The 23211-nt window shown below is 48.0% G+C and overlaps 1 protein-coding gene across 1 annotated transcript in view; it reads left to right on the forward strand.

Annotated features, from left to right (window-relative positions):
- The first annotated feature begins 476 nt into the window (after positions 1 to 476).
- The window catches only part of BACH2 (BTB domain and CNC homolog 2), a 163534-nt gene continuing 140799 nt past the window's right edge, over positions 477 to 23211 (forward strand). The window contains exon 1 of the mRNA XM_026038398.1: positions 477 to 526. The gene's annotated coding sequence lies outside the window, so the exon portion shown is untranslated. The remainder of the gene's footprint in view (positions 527 to 23211) is intronic.

Raw genomic sequence — 23211 nt, forward strand, 5'->3', positions numbered from 1 at the left:
CTCCCGACTACGGATGCTGCAAGAGAGCGTGAAAGGGGCTCATTCAGTTATTGTGGCTCTGCTGATATTTGAAGAGGTGCCTAAATGATTCTGTTGTAGTGGCTGAATGGACAATAGGTCCCTACCCCCAGCAGCTCCCCGAGGTTTTCCAGCCGAGCGCTGAAAACGCTTGCTCAGCTTTCTGCAAAAAACGCTCATCATTTCTTTAAATTCAGCCAAAGGACATTCACCTTGGCAGCTGCCTGAATATTAAGCATTTCGTTTGCAGCTCGCGCGGAGGAGATGTAAAATGCATGAACGCAGCCGGCTGGGTTGCAGCGTGTTCGTTCTGCTTTTCGGTCGGGCAGCAGCGTCTCTGTGGCGCTGAGAAGAGCGCAGCTCGCCGCGCCGCTGCTCGCCTCTGAGCTGTGATTTTAAGGAGCGGGGGAACGCACGCACGTTTCTTGGTGGCCAGCGAAGAACTTGGAGCTCCTGAGTTAGCCGGGCTGCGGGTGTTGACTGAAGAACAGCCACGTGCTCAGCGCAGGTGAAAAGGAGCAGGGGGGTCGGTGCTGCCGGGCTGGGGACTCGCTGGGGGTGAGCTGCCTGCGAAGGGGCCGGGGCTGAGCTGCAGCTCTCCTGGGGTAAGTGCGGCCGGGCTGCAGCCCCTCCACCTCCAACCCCTCAGCCCTGTCCTGCGCTTTGCCTCTTCCCTCCCTGTTTACACCTGAGGGTGTGAATCTGCCCTTGGAGCAAGCTGGGATGTTTTCCATGAAGCGCCCCAAAGAAGGAAGGGGAGGAGGTGACATCCTCAGTGCCAGCGCCTGGGGGACCCAAGGCTCTCTTGTTATTCTGGTGTTGGAGGTGACCTAAAAGCCTCAGGTCCTCTGAGCCTGATTTCTAAAATCCTGTAGTTTGCATCGAGTTTGGAGGACAGCTTCTGCTGCTGTCGTGTCGACAGAGGTGGTGTTTGAGGAGCTGCTAGGAGCGAGAAAACCAGGGGGCTTCCAGCTTGCACCCGGGGGCAGCTGGCAGGGAGGCTGCGAGCCGGGGGCTGCTCGTGGGCAAGCCCCCTGGCTTCTGCTGCCCGTGTCCCAAGGGACCCGGACAGGAACCGTCCCGCGGAGCAGCGGGAGCGCAAGGGGAACGCAGCCCCTTCCCGTGGCGGGGCCGCCTGCCCCACGTGCCACCAAGCGCCCGGCCGCGAGCGGGGCCCGGCGACACCGAGCCTCCCCGTCCTGCTTTACTGCCTTCTTATGGATGGGGTGTGCTATTTACCAAAATCCCCACTTCTCGTGCAGGCAGTTCAGCACGTGCCAGGCGCTTCTCCCGGGCGGTTATGAGCTGGGACAGCAGCAGGTCTGGCCCTTGGCAGAAAGGATTTCATCGTTTGCACCAAGATGAAAACTTGCGCTCTTGTATAACTGCTTTATTTACAGGCTCCTTCCTGATTACTCATAAGGTTCCTAAAACCACAGCTGATGATTTTTTTTTTTAACTGATCTGCTTGTTGAGTTTTCTCTTCCCCTCTTTTTTTCTTTTTTTTTTTTTTTTTTTTTTTTCCCTTTCTTAATCTATCACAAAAGCCTTTGTGGAACAAGCTTTTCCATTCCCTTTCTGCAGTTCTGGATTTACTGTTGCAGCACTTAAGTTCTTAGTCCTCTTTGAGGACCTTTTTTTCTTAAGTAGGGCATAAAATAAGTGGTCTCTAAAAGCAAGATAAACAAAATCAGCTGATTTCAAACAGGCTTTAATAACAAAAAGGTGAGTTCTTTTCTCTTGTTTTGTTCTTAGTCATCTATTTTGACCAGTAATGAATAGAAAACCACACTGAGAGCTTTGTAGCACACGAAGAAAATGGGTGTTCTTGGTTTCCGCCAATACAAATGACTCATCAGTATCAGTAGGGCTTCTACTTCTAATAATAAAACTGTGGAAGACCTTTAAAACGTGTGGTTTTGGCCCCTGCTCTTAGTGAAAGGTTGGAAAATGTTACTTTGAGCTTTAGAAGGGAGAGAAAAGAGAGAGAGAAAAAAAAAACACCTAGTTTTAACGATTTGCTGCGCAGCAGTGAAAGATCTCAAACCTCCAAAAAAAGCCGCCCCTAGTAGTAGTTTTGGTTGTGAAGTTAAAATCCGCCCCTGCAGCGGGTGCCGGTGACGCTTGGCCCTGGTGCCAGAGATGCACATCTGGAAAATGGGATCTCTGCATGTGGAGTGGGGGCCGAACTTTCGCGCGCGGGCTCCTCTTGCTGCTGCCGTTCTCAGCCTCTGCTCGTCGCACCTCAGGAGAGGGTGGCGATGCTGTGGGGACCTACGTGGCTGCTGGGGCCGAGGGCGGGCGCTCCCCACAGGGAGGCAGGGAGAAAATGTGAATCGGAGGGTGAAGGACGCCCGGCAGGATGGACGCGTGTGCTCTTGCCTGGGAGAAGGTGAACGTTTCCCACTGCTGAAAGTGATACTCAAAAAGGCAAAACCGGAAAGCCATCTATTAAATTCTTAGGGTTTGAGTAATGGATTTCAAACGTTGCGGCGCCCACGTAGCTGTTCACCTCTGAGGCTCAAGCTTTTTGTGCAGGTTGTGCTGTGCGTTCGGCAAGGGTGCAGCAGAGCAGCCCTGGGCGCTTGAGCTCCTGCAAGGTGCAGATTGCAGGGAGGGCTGTGTTCTCGTACCGCCAAAACGTGCCCCCCGTGCTGTTGTGCCAGAACAAATGGGGATTCTCTTTTGCAAGGTGTTCTGCTTGTAGTGCTAGTCCAATTAGCGTATCCTGATACGCTCCATTAATTGATGGTGTTGCTGCCTGCTTTCAAGTTGTCTCTGCTGTGGGATTTAAAGATCATGAGTGAGTCAATGCTAATCCTTTCTTCCACGTTCGTGAAAATTTCAACGCTTAGGAAGTGTTTAGTTTGCCTGTTGTTGCAATATTTATGCTAGTAAGTTATTCCTTATAAGGATATTACGAGTCTGCATTTCTTATTATTCCTATTTTAAAAACAGAGTGTGCTTAAAAGCATAAAGATCCATTCTGGGGCAGATCCTCAGCAAATCCAGCTCTATCGAAGCTCCCTCAGTACCAGTGGGCAGCACTTACCACCAAGTGTTTAATTTGATTCTTTCTGAAATATCTTGGCTGTGTTTGCTGGTTTCTTGTGTAACTCGACTGATGGACAGTCTTTATCTTGTCGCTGCTCACTGGGAAAAAACACGCTAAAAATAGAGTGGCAGAAGCCTATGGAAATGTAACTTTGATACGTGTGAAAATCCAGTTGTTTGTTACATGGCAACAATATGAGGGACTTTCTTATTTTTAGACTGGTTTAGAGGAAAAGGCGAGCTGCCATGCGAATAGACTTGAAGTCATTTTGGAGAGTTCTTACTGAAGCCCACAGAATAATACTCAGTAAGGAGCTGCCAAAGAGGTGCCTGCTTTTGTTCCGAGTTCAAAAGGATGTAGGCTCGGTGGTCCGATTCCCGTTTGTTTTCAGGGAATCGTGCCATCAGAAGTGCCACGAAGGTCGGATCGTAAGTGGATAACCTGTCTAAATCTCAACCATGTCCTGAACTTTGCTGGCTTGGAAATGGGGCTCATGCCCCAAATCCCTGAGGACTGCTCCCAGAAAGGCGTTTAGGTCCCATGACTACCTGGACTTGAGATTCCTCTGCTGCCTTTGCGCGTGGACCCACCTCGTCCCGCGTGGGCAGTGGTGGGAGCCCAGCTGCTCGCAGTCATTCATGTGGTGCCCGCGCTAGCTCGCTGACTTCCCGCGGTGCCCGACGAGGACCCGTGTCGGGCAGAGAGCGGAGGCCTGTCCGAGTGAACCGGGTCCCCAGCCCCTCTGCTGGGATCAGCTCCGTGTGTTATCCAGGGCATGGGCGGAATCGCGCAGCCCCCGTTGGGCGAGCGGCTTCATGGGGGCCGCCTCTCGAGGGTCATGCATGGCATGCTCCTTTCTGGAGGAAAAGGTCCCAGTGCAGCCCACAGCTCCGCTCCAAAGCTTGCTGCCGGCGTGGGAGCTCCGGGTGCGGAGCAGGCCCGTTCCATTGGCAATGGGCAGTTGTGAGAAAAGTGCAAAGACTCAAACAGGACTCGGTCGGACAAGCCTCCCTCTTCTCTCTGCAATCTCTGCTAAATCTCTTCACTCCGCAGTCACTGTGCTAAAGTGCACTCTGGTGCAAACTGCCTTTTCCATCCAACCTGACAGAGTCATTCTTATTCATGCCACAGCTGTGAAGCATCCTCAAAAATCCAGAGTTTTTAAACCTGGGCTTATACCTGAGCGTATGGGAAGAGTGGAAAGAGTGTGTTAGACCCAGAGAGATTTTTCCTCCACCCTTCTCTTAAGCCCTGGCTGATTTTGTGACAGTTTGATGAGTAAATCCCCAGACTGCTGCCTCCACTCCGCTCTGGCCTTGACCAAAAGCAGTGGGGTTTATGCAAGGCTGGATACTGCCTGTGCATTCGGCCAGCTCCTGCCTAGGACTGCCCTAGCAAAATTAAAATATGTGTAGACTTAGATGAGGTCACACTCTCAAACAGGGAAATCTAAATTCTGCTTCATTTTGGCTTTAGGTAAATTGTGTGCCCGAGGTGAGATGCTCCTGTGTGTAGAACCTATGCCCTGCTAAATGCTTCTGATGTCTCAATGGTTTGACTTCATTTCTAACCCTATATTTACTCCTGTAACTGTTTTAAAATAATGCGTGCTGAGGGAAAACACGGTGCAGAACTGTTGTTACAGAAAACCAAACATTAAGAGCATTAAAGTAGTAGTATATGTCAGTGAGCTAACCTAAATGTAAGGCTCACGGTAAATCATAAAATTGTTGTGCAGTTTGTCGTAGTTGAAAGTTCACAGGCAGTGCAAATATAAACATTCTGCAAGGAAATTTCTTGTTTGTCTTTCCCCCCCCCTTGTTCTTCATTTGTCTTATGCTAGACTAAAAGTAGCGTCAATGATTCACTCCGTAATCTGTTTCTTGGACAGTTAGTCATCTGCCAATTTGTATTAACTTTCCACTTTGTTCATAAAGTGAGTAATGTTCGATGCGCTAACCACCAAATCCCGAGTTTGAAAAGCTGTAAGCATCCTTAAAATAGCCTCCAAACTTTCTCTTTAGAGTTCTTACCACTCTGTAAGATCAAAGCCAGCAGGATTTGGCGTGTGATGCAGCAGAGCTGCAGCCTAATTGTTTTGTCTAGCCCTGCTTATTAAATCAAAATTCAAGGCTGCAAATGTAATCCACAAGCTCGATTGCGCACCGACCGTGTGTTACTTGTGTTCCTTAATCAGTATAATATTTCTTGTTTCTCTTCTCGGCTCCTGCTTCCAGCAGATAAATAAGGCCTCCTTTTTTTCTCCTCTCCCGTATTGATTGCAGCTGCTTTATTAATGCATATTGTCCCCTATCTCACCAAATTGTGATGCTATCAGGGATCATTGAGTGCAAGTAGCTTTGTCTTGCAAAGACAACCGGCACTGATATTAGGCGGCTCCTGCGAGTATTTTTGTTGCTTTTCATCTTCCTTGGTGGGGAAGAAAGAATAGTGGGGAAAAAAAGAGAGATGGTGCTGCTGAAGTGTTATCCGTAGAGAATTTGAAGCTATAAAGCAATCGGGAGATATTTTGATCTCAAGGTGATGCCATCATTTCTGAAGAAGAGCACAGTACTTGTTTGAGTGACCTGTAGGATTTTTCTTTTTCTTTAAACTACTTTTACCTTCTTGTGGAAACTGGAGTACTGTGAAGAGTAATGAGGCCATCAGTGGTGCTGGAGAACTTTACAGCACCAAAGCCTGTATGAGCTGTTCTGAAATAACAGGAAAACTCGGACTATAGCAGAGAAATGCAAAGTTAAGGAGGGACTTCAGTGCTACAGGAGCGTGTCTGTGTGTGTTGCAGGGGGATAAACATCAGCAGCAAAAATGCTTCACTCGGCCAGGTGCTCTCTCTGTTCCCCCCTACCCTGCACATACACCTGCACTCTGGGTCTCGCAGCAAACTTATCTTTCTGTTTGTGATTTCTCTGTGGTGTGGATCTGTTTCTGATGTTGCAGCTTGGTAAGCAGCTGAAGTGGTGGGTGAAAAGGAAGAGCCTTCTGTCAGGGCCATCGCCGTGATCTGCTCGCCTCCTTCTCTCTTGGGAGAAGAGTGCCAAAGCAGAAATCTTATTATAGGAAAAAAAAATTACTTTGTTTTGATTAAAATGTAGGGAAAGAGGCATTTGTTTATTTCTAGAGTCAAATCCTAGTCCTTGTAAATGCCTTAAGCATCGAGATGCCAGGGCTCACTGTCACTGTGAGGAATTGCAGCTTCTGAAAGTTTTCAGTCCGACTTTGTACACCCGGGCCATTGGCTCAGTTTGGTTTAAGCTCTGGTTGAACAGCAGGTTTTCTGGGACTAGCCCAAGAAGCGGCTGCTGGGCACCTGCCGCTCCTGGCTCGTTTGGCCGGGAAGAGACCTGGGGAAGAGACTTGCCTTGCCCTCCTCCTGCCTTCCATCTAAGTTTTCACTCTAAAGTTTCTCTTTGAAAACGGCCCCAAGATGCCGGGCACATCGGTGTGTGCCTGCTCGATCTGCAGAGCTCCGCACTGGTCAGCGCCGTGTCGGAGCACACGTAGCCAGGCCGGGATTCTCCAGGGTATTTATAGGGCAGGTGTCTCCCGGGCGCCGCGCTCTGCAGGTGCCGCTCGCTTCGGGTAGAGAGGCCACAGGCTGCAGCGAGTGCCCGAGTGCAGCGCTTCGCAAGCAGCTTTGCAGTGTTGGCTTTTTGTTTTTAACTCTTCTCCCCTCCCGTGGGCCCTTCCTGCGCCCCCAGCAGCCTGAAACAACCCAAGGAAGGAGAGTCGGTGTTGCAGAAGATGCAAATTGAACGAAGAGTTTCCAAAGGACCCTTGTAAAATAAAAATTGTTCATAGAGGTGCAGCGTGAGGGTGAAGATCTGTGTCTTTTCCTTACTCGGGCTTCTCCCAGGCTTTGCCCCACCTTGCCTTACTGCACAGAAGTTACCTCAGCCATACAGCTTCATCTGAGCTGAGAGGAAATTTAGGTGGTTTTGACTTTTTTTTTTTTTTTTTCTTTCCTTAACCCTTGCTCAATTACTAATGGAAAATTCTGGTCAAAAGGGCAGAATTTCCTTGCTTAATCTTAAACCCGCAGCTCGCGCTCCCCCGGCGGCCCTCCTGGTCATGCCCTGCTTACGGTCTTTTTCCAGTGCTGTGTAGGTGTGGGTCGGTGACGCGGCGGGGGAAAGGGCCGGCGAGGGACTGGCACCGAGGTGCCTCGCACCCCTCCGGCTGCATTTCTGCTTTATGTTTTATTATGATTCTCTTAAATAAAACTGCCTGCAGGAGAAGCCAGTGGTTGCAAGAAAACGCATTAGCCGCCGACCCTCCCCGTGTTGTGTTTTTCCACCTGCGGCGGGCGCCCGGGAGCTGGAAAGTCTGTGGGAGCGCGGCTGCTTCCTGCAAGGCCGCTACAGGTGCTCCGAGGAGGAGGAGGAGACGCTGGGTACGACACCCGCTTCCTCTGGCGCACGCTGGAGCGCTGCTGTCACCCGTTCGCCTCCGGCTGTCTGCGCACACCCGGCGGCAGGTTGTGCTTGCGGTGGCTCTTCTCTGCTGTTGCTGATTTGCTGCTGGAGGTTTATGACTCAGGTTGCGGTTTAATATGCCCTTTTTTAGGTGTGTGAGTGTTTAAAATTATCTGGTGTTGCATTTCTTCCTTTTTTTTTTTGCCATAGCCTTTTCTGTCTTTGAAAGTTTCCACAACTTTCAGAAGCTAAGAAGCTTCATTAAAATAATAATAACAATAATAAACACTTTTCTCATATGGCTACAGGCTGGCTAAATGTATTTGTGTATTTCTCACTTAAAGATAGCTTTTTTTGAGATGAAGTTGGTTAATAGCCTCTGCTGTTTAAATACCCAGGCTGAAATATTGGGTAACTTCACATACACTTAAAACAAGAGCTTAACCGTGTAAAGTTTGAGACTCCCCTGATTTAGGTGAAAACCTGTCTTTGTGCATCGCAAATGCGGATTTGCTTCCTTCTGATTTTAAAATCTGCACTTGGGGTCGTGCAGTTTTCCCTTAACTGTTCTCCTGCTTGCTGAGGGCTCCCGTATTTGTTGAGGGTTCAACCCAGACGTTTTTGTTCCCTTCTGTTTCTGATGGAGCCCTAAGCCCAGCGAGCTGCGCTGCTGCTATTAAGTCAGTGACCAGGAGGAATTTGTCACCTCATGTTCGGCCTGGAGCAGAGGTGGGAATGGAAGGCAGCGGAGGGATAGATGTGTATGTGCGTCTGATTGCCATAACACCCTTCCCCTTGGCAGACTGGGCAGCTTTAGTTCCTGCTGGTTATGTTTTTTTGTCGGTTCATGTCTTGTTCTGCCAGTGTGCCACCGAGGGAGGAGAATTTACCCGCTGCCCGCCTTGCTATTAAGGAGAAGGGTGTTTTCCCCTTGGAGGTACCTTGAATATCCATCATCATTTAGTGGCTGATGCAGGTCCCTAATGATCTGCTTCAGGGGAACTCCTGCAAGTTGAGCTCTTGAATGTAGTTATTAAATACCAAGTGGAGATGCAGAACGTTACTTCTAATATTCATGCCACCCTGGCTCTTGCCATTGATTGTGACTGGAGCAAAAGGACCTAGGAAGAGTCCTAGGTAGTGTGAGGACATCCATGGTTTTGAAGACATTGGTGTATGAGTGTGGTAGAGCGTTAACGCACGTTTTGAAAGAAACGGAGTAGCCATGGCGAAGTCTAGTGCCCAGCAAAGGTGCAGCTAAACTGCCTCACATCGCTGTAATTTGGAAGGTACTGCTGAAAACCTCGTGTTACTCCAGCTCAAGTCCATGCCCTGCAGAAAGACCCTCGAGCTTGTGGTCTTTCTTTTGCGGTGGCCGGGTTTCACGGGGCGATCTGCTCGTGCAGCTGCCCGTGGGGTGGCGGCTGGTCCCTGTCCCCTGCCCCGTGGTGACGCCCGTTGCCCTGCTGGCCCCTGGGCGGCCCCGCTTGGCCTCTCTGGCATAGGGAGGGCAAGGTAGGGGTTGTAGCTGCAACGTCTGCGAATGTCGTGTACGGCTGACAGGTTGGAATGGCAGGATCGGGAGATGAGAGGGCATGTGATGTGAAGCCAAGAAGTAGCTGAGAAGAAAAGGAAAATCAGGAATGACACAGCGAATGGTGAAGAGGGGAGGCCGTCAAGGGCCTGGCCTCTATCACGCTGCGAAAGGGAGCTCAGAATTGAAACCCGCGGCTCATTCTGCTGCCCGAGCAGGTGATGCTGAAGTTAAAGCGCGTACCTGGTTGAGTCGCCGCTTTCTCCCCAGCTCACTTCAAAATGAGCCCTACTCGGTGAAAAGAAAAGAGCTGCTGCCTGCAGGAAATGGTGTTTTTCACCAACACAGACTGTAAAAAACACAGGGTGGGGCAGCCGCGTGCCTGGCCGCGTGAAAGCAGCGGGGATGCAGCAGAGGGTGCGGAGGGAATCCGCGTCCCCCCGTCCGCCCTTCCTGGCGGCGTGGGCACAGGCTCGAGTTCGCTGCAGGGAGAACTGCTCTGCCGTCGAAGCGCGGCCCTCGCGGACGAGGGGCCTAGCACTGAGTGACAGGCAGCGTCTGAACGCGCAGCGCCCGCGAGCAACGCGGGTGTTTGCTTCAGCACCTCACCTTCTCATCAGAGTTGCCCGTGGCAGGGTTTGGTTTGTTTATTTATATTTTTAGAGGTTCTAGTGGATAAATGTAGATGAGATAGAGCTAGATCCTATATTTCCTAGTGGTGGCAAAGCATGGCAGAAAAATTAGCAGCGCTCTTTCCAGTGGAAGCAGAGCAAAAATGTAAAGTGTGCCAATTAAATTGGAAACAGCTCTTAATTTCCTCTCTCTTTCCCCTCCTGCTCCCCCACAGCCCGAATGCCTTATTCTTCTGCATGGGACTCTGTGTAATGACTCACGGTTTTATGTGAATTAGTATGAAAATGTAGGTGAGGGAGATGCTGATATCCAACCAACTATGTAGTGTCTATATGTAGTGTCTAGGAGAAGTGTCCTGGAGCACACAGTAAAGAAGCATTTGGTCTGTTTCCCTCACTCAATTGAAGGGCACATAAATGCAGGATATTCTCCTTCTCTACTCTCTCCCCTCTTGATTGTGCTTGGCAGGTGTAGGGGAGGTTTATGATGCTGAGGGAAGGTGTGTATATCAATAACTGCACTATTCATTGACATAAAAGGATAGTTTCCCCATTGAAAGTAAGAAGTATCTTTGTTGCTCCGTGTGGACCGTGTGTGTGCAGGGTGTCCCACACCAGCAATTCGGGCTGCTCAGCCCTGGGCAATGGGTAGGCCAGGGGTCCATGTTACCTTGGGCATGGTGGGTTTGGGGTGGCACTGCCTGCTGCATTGAAGGGTCTGAAATCTACTCCCATCAGAGGTGGGTTGCAGAGCACCACCAGGGATGAGCCAGCACGGTTCCAGTAGGGCCTTGCCACCATGGTTCATGTTATGGTGGTTCATGTCTCTCTGGTTGGGCAGCAACCAGCCCATGCCCCAGGGATGTGAGTGGGGCCTGTGTGACCCACATACTGTAAAACCCCAGGCAGCCCAGCCCTATTTGTGCTGGCGTAAGCCAAAATCCAGTGGCTGTGCAGTCAACCTCACCTGCTAACCCAAGGAGTCAACATGAGACTCACTTCTCCAGTGCACTGAGAGGATTCCAGCTCTAGTTTCATTTTCCACACAACAGTTTTGCATCTATGCATTTGCCTCAGCATAGTTATTAATTTAACCCATATCAATGAAGTGCTCATGTTTTAGAAAGAAAGCTTTGTAAAGATTTTCTTGAAACTGAGCTATTTCAATGAGTTGCCAGCAAGCAAGACTGCAAAACTTGAGATCCGAAAACCTAACCAGGTCGTAGAGAGCAATAGAGGAGAAATGGGACTGAGCTACCTGGGGTAAACAACAAAAACATATTAACGTGGCCCTGCTGCCAGGCGTGGGCAATGGGGGCTATGCAGTGAGGGGATGTTTCCTCTCTGCAGACTGCAGCAATGCCGCTTGTTGCTCCCCGACCTTCTCCTTCGAGTCTCCATTAAGGACAAGAGAAAAAACTGTTGTTAGTCATTGCGTGACAGCCACACCTTAAAGTTAGGCCTTATGTGAGGGGTTGCCCACTTTGTGCAGGCATCCACAGCTCTTTGGTATTTAGGCTTTCACTTTTCTATTTTTCACTACAGCCTGTTTACTCTAGCATTTTGGTGTTTGGGGTTTATTTTTACATCTCAGATTTGCAGACCTTTGTTGTAGCATCAAATAAAAAAGGCTACGAGGTAGCAAGACTAGAAAGCCTTCCATCAGTTCTGAGCTCTCCTCAGCGCCCAGCTTTCCTAGGCAGCAGCATGAGCCCTAGGACCCTGCGTTTTGAGTCTCTTCCTTTTTTTTTTTTTTTTCTGGAAAAGAGAAAACTCAAAAGTGTTTTTTTTTTTTTCTTCAAGCAGGCTACAACACAAGGGTTGTTTGCAGGGTGTCAAAATACCCTGGGAAAGTTTTCTGGAGAAAGGGAAATGCATTTGCGATGAAAACACACAACCAGTGACAACACAAAGCAGCAGTGGCTTCTCACGTAAGGGGCGGGGGGAATCCCACACGTCTTTCTCTCAATGCCTTCAGAGAAGTAGACTTATTTGGTAATGTGCATATATCTCAGACCTCCCACCGTCAGGCTCTGATGGCAAGGAGGTCTGACTTCCATTTTAAACCTAGTACCTGGCATGGAATAGAGTTATACTAAAATCTTATTGCCTAGAAACCCAAACATGGAGAAATCAAGAATTCACATCATTTGGTTTAATTTCTTGAAAATAGATTAAAACGGCGGTGTTTTTCTTGGATCCCTTATGCGAGGAGCTGGAGGGAGCAATAAGGGTATTTTATGATTAATGAGCCTTTCTGCATATGTTTCTCTTGCAGAGTTTGGTGTTTAATCATCTCAGTGTCCCCGTGTTTTGCTTTATTTCCCCCTGCTGACATTCTGGTTGGTCACCTCCCCAGGGAGATGCCAGGAGCCAAGCCCAGCGCGCAGGTTTCCTCCCAGCACGGGCAGCGGGCACTGGGTCGTGATTCTTTTGGCTCCGTCGGTGTGAGGGGCTGCGCTTTCCACTCTGGTCCTAGCATCATTCCTAGCACTGTTCCTAACGTCGGTGCTTTTTGTCCTGCAACGCACACGGCTGTCAGCCTTACCTGAAAAGCAGAGTCCAGCTGGAGCGATGTTGCCCCGAAATCGCCAGCCTAGCTGGGAACAGGTTATTTGGGGTACAGTAGGAGCGCAGCCGCAAGGCTTGCGCTCGGTGCGAGTTGCGTGTGCCACACGAGTGACACCGCTGTCTTGTGTCCTCGTGCACCCGCTGCAGTGACAGCAGGGCACACCGAGCCCTACTCGAGGCCGAGCCGAAACAGAAGTGATGGCAGGGACTCTTCAGCTTGCTTTCCCTTTCCTCCAAAGAGAGGAAACCCAGCAAACGCTTCTGGGCACTTGCGTGCACGTGGAAGGCAGCGAAGGGGGAGACGCTGCCAAGGGGGCCCGAGCATCACAGTCTGTAGCAATCAGAGGGTTTTTCCCAGAGTCCTGCTCAAATAATTTTATGTGTCTGAGTGATTTTCACAGGCAGGGATGGGGTTGGTCTAAGAGGCAGGACTGATGCTTCGTCTGGAACAGCGGGAAGAGCACCTGATGCTCAAAGCGAGTGTTTCATCGGTGCGAGTGGAAGCCGCCGCGCCTGGTGGCAGCCCGAGCACATCTGCCTCCCGTGAGGGTTCCCTGCAGCTGCGGGCCCTGTGCCGGGCCCTGCGCCGGGCCCTGTGCGCTGCCCACGCGGGCAGAGGGGAGTGCTTAGCCGGCTGCGAATCAGTGACGCAGTGCGGGGGAAATCATCTCCTCTGGGCAGAGAAACTCCGCGCTGGAAGGGAGGTGTCATTTTGTGCTGCAAAGCAGGGGTCCTGTGCTCACCTGAACGGGCAGTGCCACTCTGGCTACCAGCTCCCAACTGAGGAATCCTGGGGCCTTCTAGGATTCCATCAAAATCCCTGGATCATTTCCTGCACTGAGCCGTGCAGCTGAGCGGGGGGAAGCGGAGCATAAAGCGACACCTCCGGGAACGGGCAGGTTGCGGGCGCTCCGCAGCAGCAGCCCCGTCTCCAGATGGGGCAGCAGCTCTCCGGGAACTGGAGCGCCCAGGGAGCCAGTTTTCCCTCTGCTGGCAGCAGGGCTTTCTCCCCCTTTCCTGCCTTTCTCCTTACTTGGAGAGTGGTCAAAACTGCCCAGGAAAGCAGAAGTCACCTGATGGGCAGGCAGGAGGCCCCGCTTACGCTCACGTTGCCGGAGAGGCATCCATAGAAGTTTCCTCCTTCATTTCTTCTCCTCCTTTGGAGCTTTTGATGTCTGAGTGAACTCAGTTTATACCTGTCCGTTTTCTTCATTCATGGCAAGTCTATATAGTAAATACTTTTTATTTTCTAACCCCAGGTATAATGCACCTGATTTCTAGGATGATGTGTATCATGTAAATAATTACTGAAGAGACAGTTTTAATTTAACAGAAGCCATTCAGGAAAAGCAGCTGGATTTCTGATCTGTGCAGGTTGTTGTTTCATCCTACGCTTCACTAGTGTGGTAGGTGCCATGAGGAGCTCCTGGCATGGTGAGTTGTGTAACGTGTGTAAGTGGCTAGATGCTCACTGTGGAATTTGCAGAATGAAGGACGTTGAGCAGAAAAAAAGTGGTGCTGTTTATGGCATCTTTTAATTTTGGGGGGAAAATCTAGAGATGTATCTCAGCTGCTTCCATATCTTGTTGAATAACCCAAGGAAGTTGGGTTGCTCAACCCACGGAGGCTTGAAATCGAGAAGCTGCTGCTGGAGAGATTTGCTAGCTGACAGTCTTGTGCTTTTGGGAATAAACATCCTCCTAAAAAGATGCTTTTGACAGAAACAGAAAGGGAAACAGAAAGGATGAGGTAGGTTTTCCTGTGCTTGATTAGTGTTAGATTTCTTGTACCTTGCCCTGAAACATCTTTAGCTCTGGTGCCTGAAGGTGACAGTGAAATGAACCGTGAGTGGGATCTGGGAATGTGTTTCTGGGGTATGGTTTAAACTGCCCTTCCTACTAAAATTAGTAGGAAGCCCCTCTCTCTGAATGGGATGGAAGAGCTGCAGGGAGCGCTAGCCCAAACGCCAGCACTCGCTGTGTGGGTGCAGCCCTGTGTCCCACGGCACGCTTCACACGCTGAACTAGCCAAGGAAGCAGCTTTAGGTGGTCATGAGAAAGCCGGTTGTTTGTATATGTGTAGTGAGATCTTGGTGCTTTGAACAGTGTTGTGGTGCTCCGAAAAACTCAGGGCAAAACTGGTTGTTTGTTTGTTTTCTCCTCACGGATACTGCAGTTTTTCACAGGCAGAAGATAGAAGCAGGAGGGTGTCTGAGGTGGAGCCCTCCTAGTAGTGGTGATCAGCCATACAGCCCTTCAGTGTAATGTTTTTGTTGGGTCACTGGGAAGGCAGAGGTTGGGGCACAGCAGAACATGGAAATAAAACATGAACGTATCCATTAGCTATAGAGTCCAGCAATATATTGTATTTTGCATTTCTTAGGAGAAAAAAAAAAAAGAGAATTACTAATTTTCAGGTACAGGATTTTTGTTTGCTTAATAGCGTCTTGGTGGGAAAACATATGCATAATAGAATTGTTTTAGTGGGGACTGGCCCTTTTTTGCACTTGAGGCATGTACTTCAGAGAAAGCGGATTTGGAGCACTGTGCTCCAAGCTGCATGTAGCTGTTGTCCTCTTTGAGTTGGTGGGTCAGTTTTCTCCTGCTAAAATACGGAGCTGCGATGCCATGTTTCACTACTAGACTGTCTGGCCTTTGCCTTTGACTGGAAAGGGGGGAGCAGGAAATCTATTTCCTAGAAGTTGCCTGGAGTCACCAAAGAAAGCAAGATCCCTCATACAAGCCGTGTATGAAACGATCCTGCAGTGCCATCAGAAGTAATGGCGGCCACGTGAAAGTTGTGTAGGGAACTGGCTGTTAAAGTCAGCGACGATGGCAAGCAAGTAAACAACGGGGACCTGGACATAAATGCTGTGTGTGTTGGATATTCAAGAGCTGTATTGTAGACTGCTGCAAGCTGCAATAGTTTTGCCAGTCAAAAGTTGATCAGGATCAACAAATCTTCTCTATCAAAGTAAATGGGAACCCTGGAGCAGATGGTTCATTGCTTCAGAAGCAAGGTCTAACTGTGACTAAAGGAAAGGTATGCTAGGACAGAAAGCATTAGAAGTATTTGCAGCCATTGCCTCTGCTGTGGCTCTTGGCCCGTGTTAGGAGGCAAATGCAAGCCAGGATGGTGAACATGAAGCATCACAGCCTCTCTTGCCAGTTGGAAGGCTGCTGGTAATGTTTATAGTCTTGGAACAAAAGACAACAAAACAAGTTACTTAAGAAAAGAATCCATCATCCTGACAAAAATAGAGCTTTCAGCTATTCTCTTTTTGTATGAGCCGCTGTCTTTTTCCAGCCAATCAATCCTGTTACTGAATAAAACTCTGCAAAGCAACTTAACAAGATTAATGTCTGTAAATATTTGTAAAACCTGTGTGCTCCACAGTCTCTTTAAATGAGATTATGCCGTGTTTATAATACCAACTCATATTTGTAACCAGTCTGGGCTAAAATTGAATAGTTTGCATTAATTTTTCTCGCTTGTTTAATTTCATGCTTAAACTAATAACTCACAAATCTGCATGACTGCCCACTTATTGTTACACATGGAATAATGGCAGTGGGACACTGTTTATGGACTGAGATAGCCATAGAGGGGGTAACCCTTGATATTTCAGCATGTTTGTCTGAAATCTGACTCACCGGTCTATAGAATGCAGTGTTCACTGTGTGAAGTTCAGCCCACAATGACTATAGATAGGACACGTAATACATAATCATTACCAAAGACATAAACAAGAAATCTAGACATTACGGATGTTACAGAAATGATCTTGTAAAATGTGGGAAAATAAATGCAGGGAAATTGATTTCCAGTATATTAGCAGTTACTGAACTATGTAAAAATAAGTTGCATGCAATTTCCTAGAAATGCCATATTCAGGCTAATTAAACTTTGGAGGGAAAGGATATAAGATTTTCTTTTTCTTTTGCCCGGCATATATCTGTTTCTCATCTATGCTCTGTCTTGAATATCTCCAGAGGAGAAGTTGGGAGTACTAAACTTAGCTGCTAATAATCAGTTCCCTTCATAAACTGAAAGATTCAGTTTTTCTTGTCCAAGTTGATTTCCAAAGTTTAGTCCAAGCGTTTAGTTTCAGGCACTTAAGTGGAACATTTCTGTGTGCTGAAGTTTTCCTTTGTGGGAAGAACGCCAGGGAAAATAACGTTTTTGCACTTCACCTTCCTTTTTCCTGCTGATGTGTTTCCAGGTAGTTAAAATGCTGAGAAACGTAGTGGCAATATCACCTATAGGTTTTACAGAAGGAAAACAAATAATGAAGGGAAATACTGTTAGTTTACTTGCACTTTCTGCTGAAGGAAGTGCCATTCGTGGGTCCTAACAGAAGCAAGCGAGGTGCTATAAACCCCTGCGTGCAGGTGAGAGGCCTCCTGCCTTACACATCCTGTACGCTGCAGGTAAGGCACTGCTCAGTAGCTCTAAAAGCCATAAGGCAAGTAAAGCTTCCCTTTCCAAATTATGACATTTGTTTTCATTTAGAACAGTATGAGAACTGATATTCACGTTTTTACAGGGGGAAATGCTAATTTTCCAAACTTCACAGGGTCTAAAGTTTTTGCTTTGGGGGTTTTCTAGCTAAATGTCAACAGCAGCTGGATTTTGTTTTGCAAGAGAGAAGGAGCTGCACAGATCTGCAGAATGTGATGAAGGAAACTTTAGGTTAGAAATCAGGTTAGTTTGTCAGTCAAAATAACCGTACCTTGGAGTTGCATCTGAGGAGTTGGAAAGCACTTCATTCTTTGCAAAAGAAATGGGGAAAAAAAATACAATATACCCTTTTTTTGCTTCAGTAGTTTTATTGCCTCTGTGAACAGGTATTCCCGACGCAGGCCATTCTGTTCGCTTGTTTCCTTTTCCTGCAGCTATTTGGAATATGCCAAGGAATCACTGTTATTCAGAGACTCTGCCCAGCAGCTTCATGTTGTGTGATTCACGTGGTACACACATGTCATTGTCACATTTCAAAATGATGTTTTTTTTTCCCTTTTCTTACTACAAATAAGAATATGTGAAAGCTGGAGGACATTATAGTTATAGATAACTCATTTATATTCTCATACGATGATCTCTTGTTGATCCTTTGCTAGCAAGCTAAGGAATGTTTTGTAAACAATGCCAATTATTTTATAAAGAAAGTGGAGGAATATGTATGTGTGCAAGAGAGGCTTACTTTTTTTTTTTTCCAACTGCATTAGACTTTTTTCTTTTTTAGATTTGAAGTACTTTGTATTATTCTTAACAGGGATAATACAGCAGGCATATTGAGATATATAATACTCTTGGGCATCAATATAACATATGTGGGCGTCGACTGCATATCACTGTGGTTTTTAACCAAGTTCTGGTAGTTTTGTTCTGATGTAAAGCCTAAATACGCTAGAACCAGGATTGCCACCCACTTTAAATGTTGTTGTAGCAGTTAGCATTTCTTTCAGTCACTTTAAAATCTTAACATCATGCAGTGGTTTTAAAAAGGCTTATGACTTTTGAAGGCAAGTTTTGTATTCCATCGGGATAATCTCAAGGAGAGGTGGTCCTGGAGACCCTTCTTGTGCAGCACGTGATGCAGGTGCAGCATTCTGCTGTCTCAGAAAGCGAGATGGCTCTCGGGGCCCCCCAAAGACCCCGGCCACCCTTGGTACGCGTTGAGGCCCGATGCACCCGCTGCACTGCTCCGTGCTTTCAGAGCTCCCATTCATCCCCTGGATTAAGTCCACTGATTTCAAGGGATGCACGTGTTGGACCGTATGAGTTTACATAATAGCACTGCATGTTAAAAGCCCAGAGGGCAAATAATCCATGAGATGTCCAGGGGTAATGCTGGCAATAAACCGGGAATTCCTGTGCAGGAGAGGTCTGGGGAGTGGGTTGGACTCAGCAGCTGGATCCCTCGTGTTTGCTGCAGATGACAATTACCAAGGTTTTGTTCTCCTGCCTTTTTTATATAGCAGTTAAACTGAAAGAATGTATAGCATGGCTCGTATGATCTGTGTGAGTATTCCTAAAGCTAGCCAGGCTGCATATATTGCTTCTGTGGAGTGTGTTAATTATTTGACTGAAATTAGCTTGAAGATTAGACAAAAGAATAGTCACAAGCTGGAGAGCAATGAAAATACCAAGAAAAACTGCCCAGAGGTTGTGTTTTGTTTTTATTATTTTTGTTATTGTTGTTTTTGCATTATGTAGACAAAATGTAGGGCCTTTTTAGGTTTAATTAATTTAATTTCCTCTATATTGCCCCAGAGTTGGAGCAAAATGTTTACAAATGCTGTGGTTGATCTTTTGGGATCTGCTGCAAGGAATGGGAACAGACTGAACTTAGATGAAGGAATGGAGGGGAAGGGAGGAAAACTGAACACAGTTGAAAGAGTGGTTGGAGGGGGAGAAAAGACGGGGAATGTTCTCTGAACCCGGGTGCACAGGAAGGATGCACATTCCTGGTAGCCTCCAAGTCCTGGAGTCAGCCCTGCCACCACCTGTGTATGTGTGGAGGCTCTCTGCCCTCCTGAGGCTTAATAAGGATTAATTACTACTTGTGAATGACTGTGGGGATGAGAAGTGCTAAGCAGCATGGCGCGAAGCAAGTCTGATGTGGCGAAGGTGGGAAGGGAGGAGGCACAGCAGTATTCGCAATTGGGTAACACTCCTTTTCCTTTAGAAAACTCGCAGGGAAGAATTAGTGTGGCTCTCTGGAGGTGGAGAGGAGGCCGGCAGAGGCCACACAGAAGCAAAAGCTGTGTGAAGTTCAGCTCTTTTGAAGCAGCTTGCTTCTCCAGGCAAGCAGAACGGCGCAGGTGGAGGTAAAATACCCAGAGTGTTTTGATAAATACCAGCACAAACCTGCGGGCTGTAATCAGCTGTGGAGAAACGAGCCCGATCTGCGTGCGTCACGCTTGCAGGACGGGCTCTGGTAGACATGTGTGTGTCCCTGGGCCCTCCCTAGGCGCTCACACCCTGGGGTAGGTCAGGCTGCCTTCGGTCTCCATGGTCTTGTCCCCAAGCACCATGTGACCTGTGGTGGCCTCGGCCTTTCTGTAAGCCTAGCTCAAAGGGAAAGCCTGACTGTTAAACACAGTTGCCCCAAATTTGGTTGGAAACCAAATGCTGAGGAACTGTGTTCAGTGGCTGCTTCGAAATAAATCCGAAAAGTCACTTGGAGCAAATAACCATCACTCAGAGAGCCGTATTAGTAGAGGAAATGCTTCTCTGCCACTTTCCGCTGGGCTGAGCTTTCTTCTTCCCTCGTGAGCCCTGCCAGGTTCCTGTGGGTAGCACAGGGGTCCCTGCAGCTGGGCTCACAGCCGGTCCTACGGTGGCCATCTCCTCACCACCACTCATACCCACTGGTGGCCTCCATCTGCGTGTCAGACAGGTGGGCACGTCCCTTCATAGTTCCCCTCTAGTTTCCTTCAGACTCCTGGGGGGCAGCTTGTTTTCCTCCTCCTTCTCAATCCCATTTTCTCCTTTACAAATCCTCCCTGGTTTAGCTCTGTGAGGCTGGATAATGCCCATCAGGAACACCAGGGCACCTGCTCAACTTCATCAGGAGTGTGGAGCAAGGGCTGGGGCAGCGCCACCCGGCAGGCTCTGCTTGCCCGATTTGAAAACACGTTAGTTTGTCACATCGCCTCAGATTTTTCTTTTATTTTCTTTTTCTTCTTCAGGTGTTCCTTGCCCTTTTCAGGGAAGACAAAAAGCTGTGATACTAAAAGATAATTTTGTAAGTCCAGGGAAAGCCTGCTGTTTCCCTGTGCAAATTAAAATAATGTTCTGTAATAGCTACTGTAGAGCAATTGGTTTCTGCAGGTAATAATTTTGTGGGCTAGATACAATAAAAATGAGAGAGCAATGCGTGTTGTGTATAACCTGAGCGATATTTTATGTTTGTGATAGAAACAGCCTTTATCATGCAAAAATAGTGATCGCATTCCAATATTTTCTGTTTCAAAGTGTGAACTAACATCAAACATAAGAAAACAACAACAAAAAAATCTGAAATTCATCAACCATTTTCATCTGAGTTTGCCAGGCCCCACACTGTAAGCGTTGTGTTACTTCAAAGCCCTTGACAGTTCAGTTAAAAAAAAAAATCCTCTTGAAATGTTAACAGAAAAACAAAGGAGGAAGAAGAAAAACAAAGGAGGAAGAGACTCTTGGCATCCACGTATGTGATACGACTGGTGCTTTTTTTGTCTTTTTGAAGCTGTACCCCTAGCTGAGAGGCAGAAGATGCTGCCCTTGGTTGTTCGCAGGCTGTTTCACTGGAGTGTGTCTGGCAAACTGCTCACCCCGCCCTTTCCTGCAGGAACAGGGAGGCTCAGCTCGCTGGGAGGCCAGCAGCGACGCGGAGGGGCCCGTGCAGCGTTCCCGCTTCAGGCTACGGGGAGCCTGGGAACACATGGAGGCCCATGCGGCGCCTTTGAAAGCTGCTGAGTCTAAGAGGCTCTGAGAGAACTTGTACGCAACTGAGTAAATCCGTGAGGAGCTGTGTGGTGTGTTTCTGTAGTAACAGAGCTCGTTCGTGCCCAAGGGCTCCATGCAGCCAGGAGCCTGGTCTGAGGTACAGTCAGCGATCTGTAGTGCAGAGGAGGCAGCCTGTAGTTCTGGATTGGCAAACTCCTTCCAAAGAGTACTTTTATCTCCCTCTCCATCGGCTGAAAAAGAGAGGAGTGTGTGGAGGGACCTGGTTTTGTGTATGGCCATGCAGATACCTGAAAGAAAGTTTGGTTTTGAGACCGCAAAAGCTACCACCATGTCCAATTTCCTCCTGTGGGAAATTAGCCTGTAAACCTGGTGTTAGATCTGAATCTTGGCTAAGCCTGTGCTTAAGCCCATTATGAGCCTGAGATGCCAGCACTGGTCTGGGCCTATGATGACCCTTTTCCAAGGGTCTGCCAGGGGGGCTCAGAAGAGAGGTCAGCGCTGAGTCAAGTCAAGCCTAAGGGCACGATGAAGTTGGCTCCTTGACATGGCTCTGTGATTCCTGGCGTAGGGTCCTTCTGCTTATGGTGGGAACTTTCCTTATGGAAATGGTCACATCTGAGGTGCTGAGGCAAGCCTGTGAGCATCCAGAGCTTCCAGTGTCTGTGGGTCTGGCAAAAAGCAGAAGTTGTCACCATCTGAGCAGTGCACAAGGGCTCTGGCCGTGAAGCTCCTCTTTGGCGGCACGGGTGACACGCAGACATTTGAGCCATGCTCCCCTCTCCCTCCACAGCCAGAGCTGCTGTTCTGCAGACAGCTCTTCTCAAAATGACGTTACCAATCGCCCTTGTTTTGATGGCTAAATTTGAAATATTTTGTTGCTGATTATGCAAAGTATCTGGTTTTCATCACCACATCTTTTTGTGTGACTGCTGTGGAGTCTCCAATATGGATTTAATATTTCTTGAAAATTATATGTTAATTGCTTCCAATTTTCTATGGCTTCATCTCTTGGCCACTTCAGTTTAATTATTGTTATAGCTACCCTTTTCTGAAATGCATTATGCCTGTTCTGAGATTTTCCTCAGTTTCATTTAAGTACTTGGCTGCCTAGCTAAACCTCACTGTCTTGCATTTTTGCTTAAAACAACGGATTCCTATTAAATCAAGTATGAGAGTTTTAAACTATTCAGTTAATAGGGAAAGTGTCTAGCACTACTGAGTGGAAAATACGCTGTATTTTAGCCGAGAGCATTAAATTGAGAGTGGTGTCTTTCTTGAGACTTGAGGTTTGTGTGTTGATCTTTATATCCATTGGGTTTGCCAACTATTTTTATTGCTACTCTGTGCAGAATTTAAGCACAGCAGATGATCTGTGTCTGTTCCCTTGGGTCTTAGCATTTGTAAAGGAAAGATGCATAGATAGATTGAATGAAAAGGTGTTCCTTTGAAAGGCTTGTGAGTAAAACTGGGCCTAGCAGGAAACATTAACAGCGCAGCAAGGCCTCGTGGGGACCCTGCGAAGCTCAGGGGGACTGTGAGCGGCGCAGAGAAGGGGAGCCCTGCCGACACACACAGCCAAGGGTGCTCGTGTTCAGAAGGGAAATTCCTCCTGGAGAACAGAGAGGGAGAGAGGCCCTGGCAAAATGAGCAGTTGTAGGGCCTTGGATGAGGAGAGTGAGAGGCCCGGAGAGGGCGCGGGTGATGGGGTCCTTCATGGAGGCCTTCCTGGAGATCTCCCCACCGCTGCCTTAGCGGTATCTTCAGAGCTGGGGCTGAGCCCGGCCTTCGTTCTCGCGTACCGTAACGTGTTCACACTGCACTTTGTTTTTTAATGCTCTCCTAAAGATTGTGCTTGACTGGGAAGGTGCTGATGCCTCCTTGCAACCCCAGACTGTTTGTCTTCCCAGCTTGCTATCCGTGCGAATCCCGATGTGTTGTTCACCCTTTGCGGAAAATATTTGGCTGTTACGGGGCTGAGCCTATATAAAGACTTGTGTGAGGAAACGTAAGATCTGTCAAAGATAGCACAAAATTGCTTCTTAATGAGTCCCGGTTGCAGTATTTCATAATGGACCTTTAGAAAAGTATGAAAAATATTTGCCTCGGTGTCTTAATAACCTCTCTGGGGGAGGGAGCGGCCGCTTCCCGTGTGTTTGCACAGTGCCCGCTGCAAGCAGGAATCGCACGCTCTGCCACGAGCATGCAGCTCCTTTGGCCTCTTACAGCTGCCTTTTGCAAACACCGCCGCGGAGAAATATGTGTCTGTGTGTCTGTCTTGCACATCATGATGTTGACCCCTGAGGTTTTACGTTTAATATTGATTTGATGGTGTCTTTTGTAAATCGATGTTTTGAAAGGAAATTAAGAGGCTGCACTGGATACCCATGAATTGATCCAGGTGCTCGTTTCTACTGCAGACAATGGCTCTTTCATGAGCCTAACCCAAAGAGGATGTAGTCAGTTATCTTCTTCTTTTTTTTTTTTTTTTTTTTTTTTTTTTTTTTTTTT

Source organism: Nothoprocta perdicaria, unplaced genomic scaffold (genome assembly GCF_003342845.1).
Source record: "Nothoprocta perdicaria isolate Ctin4 unplaced genomic scaffold, notPer1 scaffold_21, whole genome shotgun sequence".
NCBI lineage: Eukaryota > Metazoa > Chordata > Aves > Tinamiformes > Tinamidae > Nothoprocta > Nothoprocta perdicaria.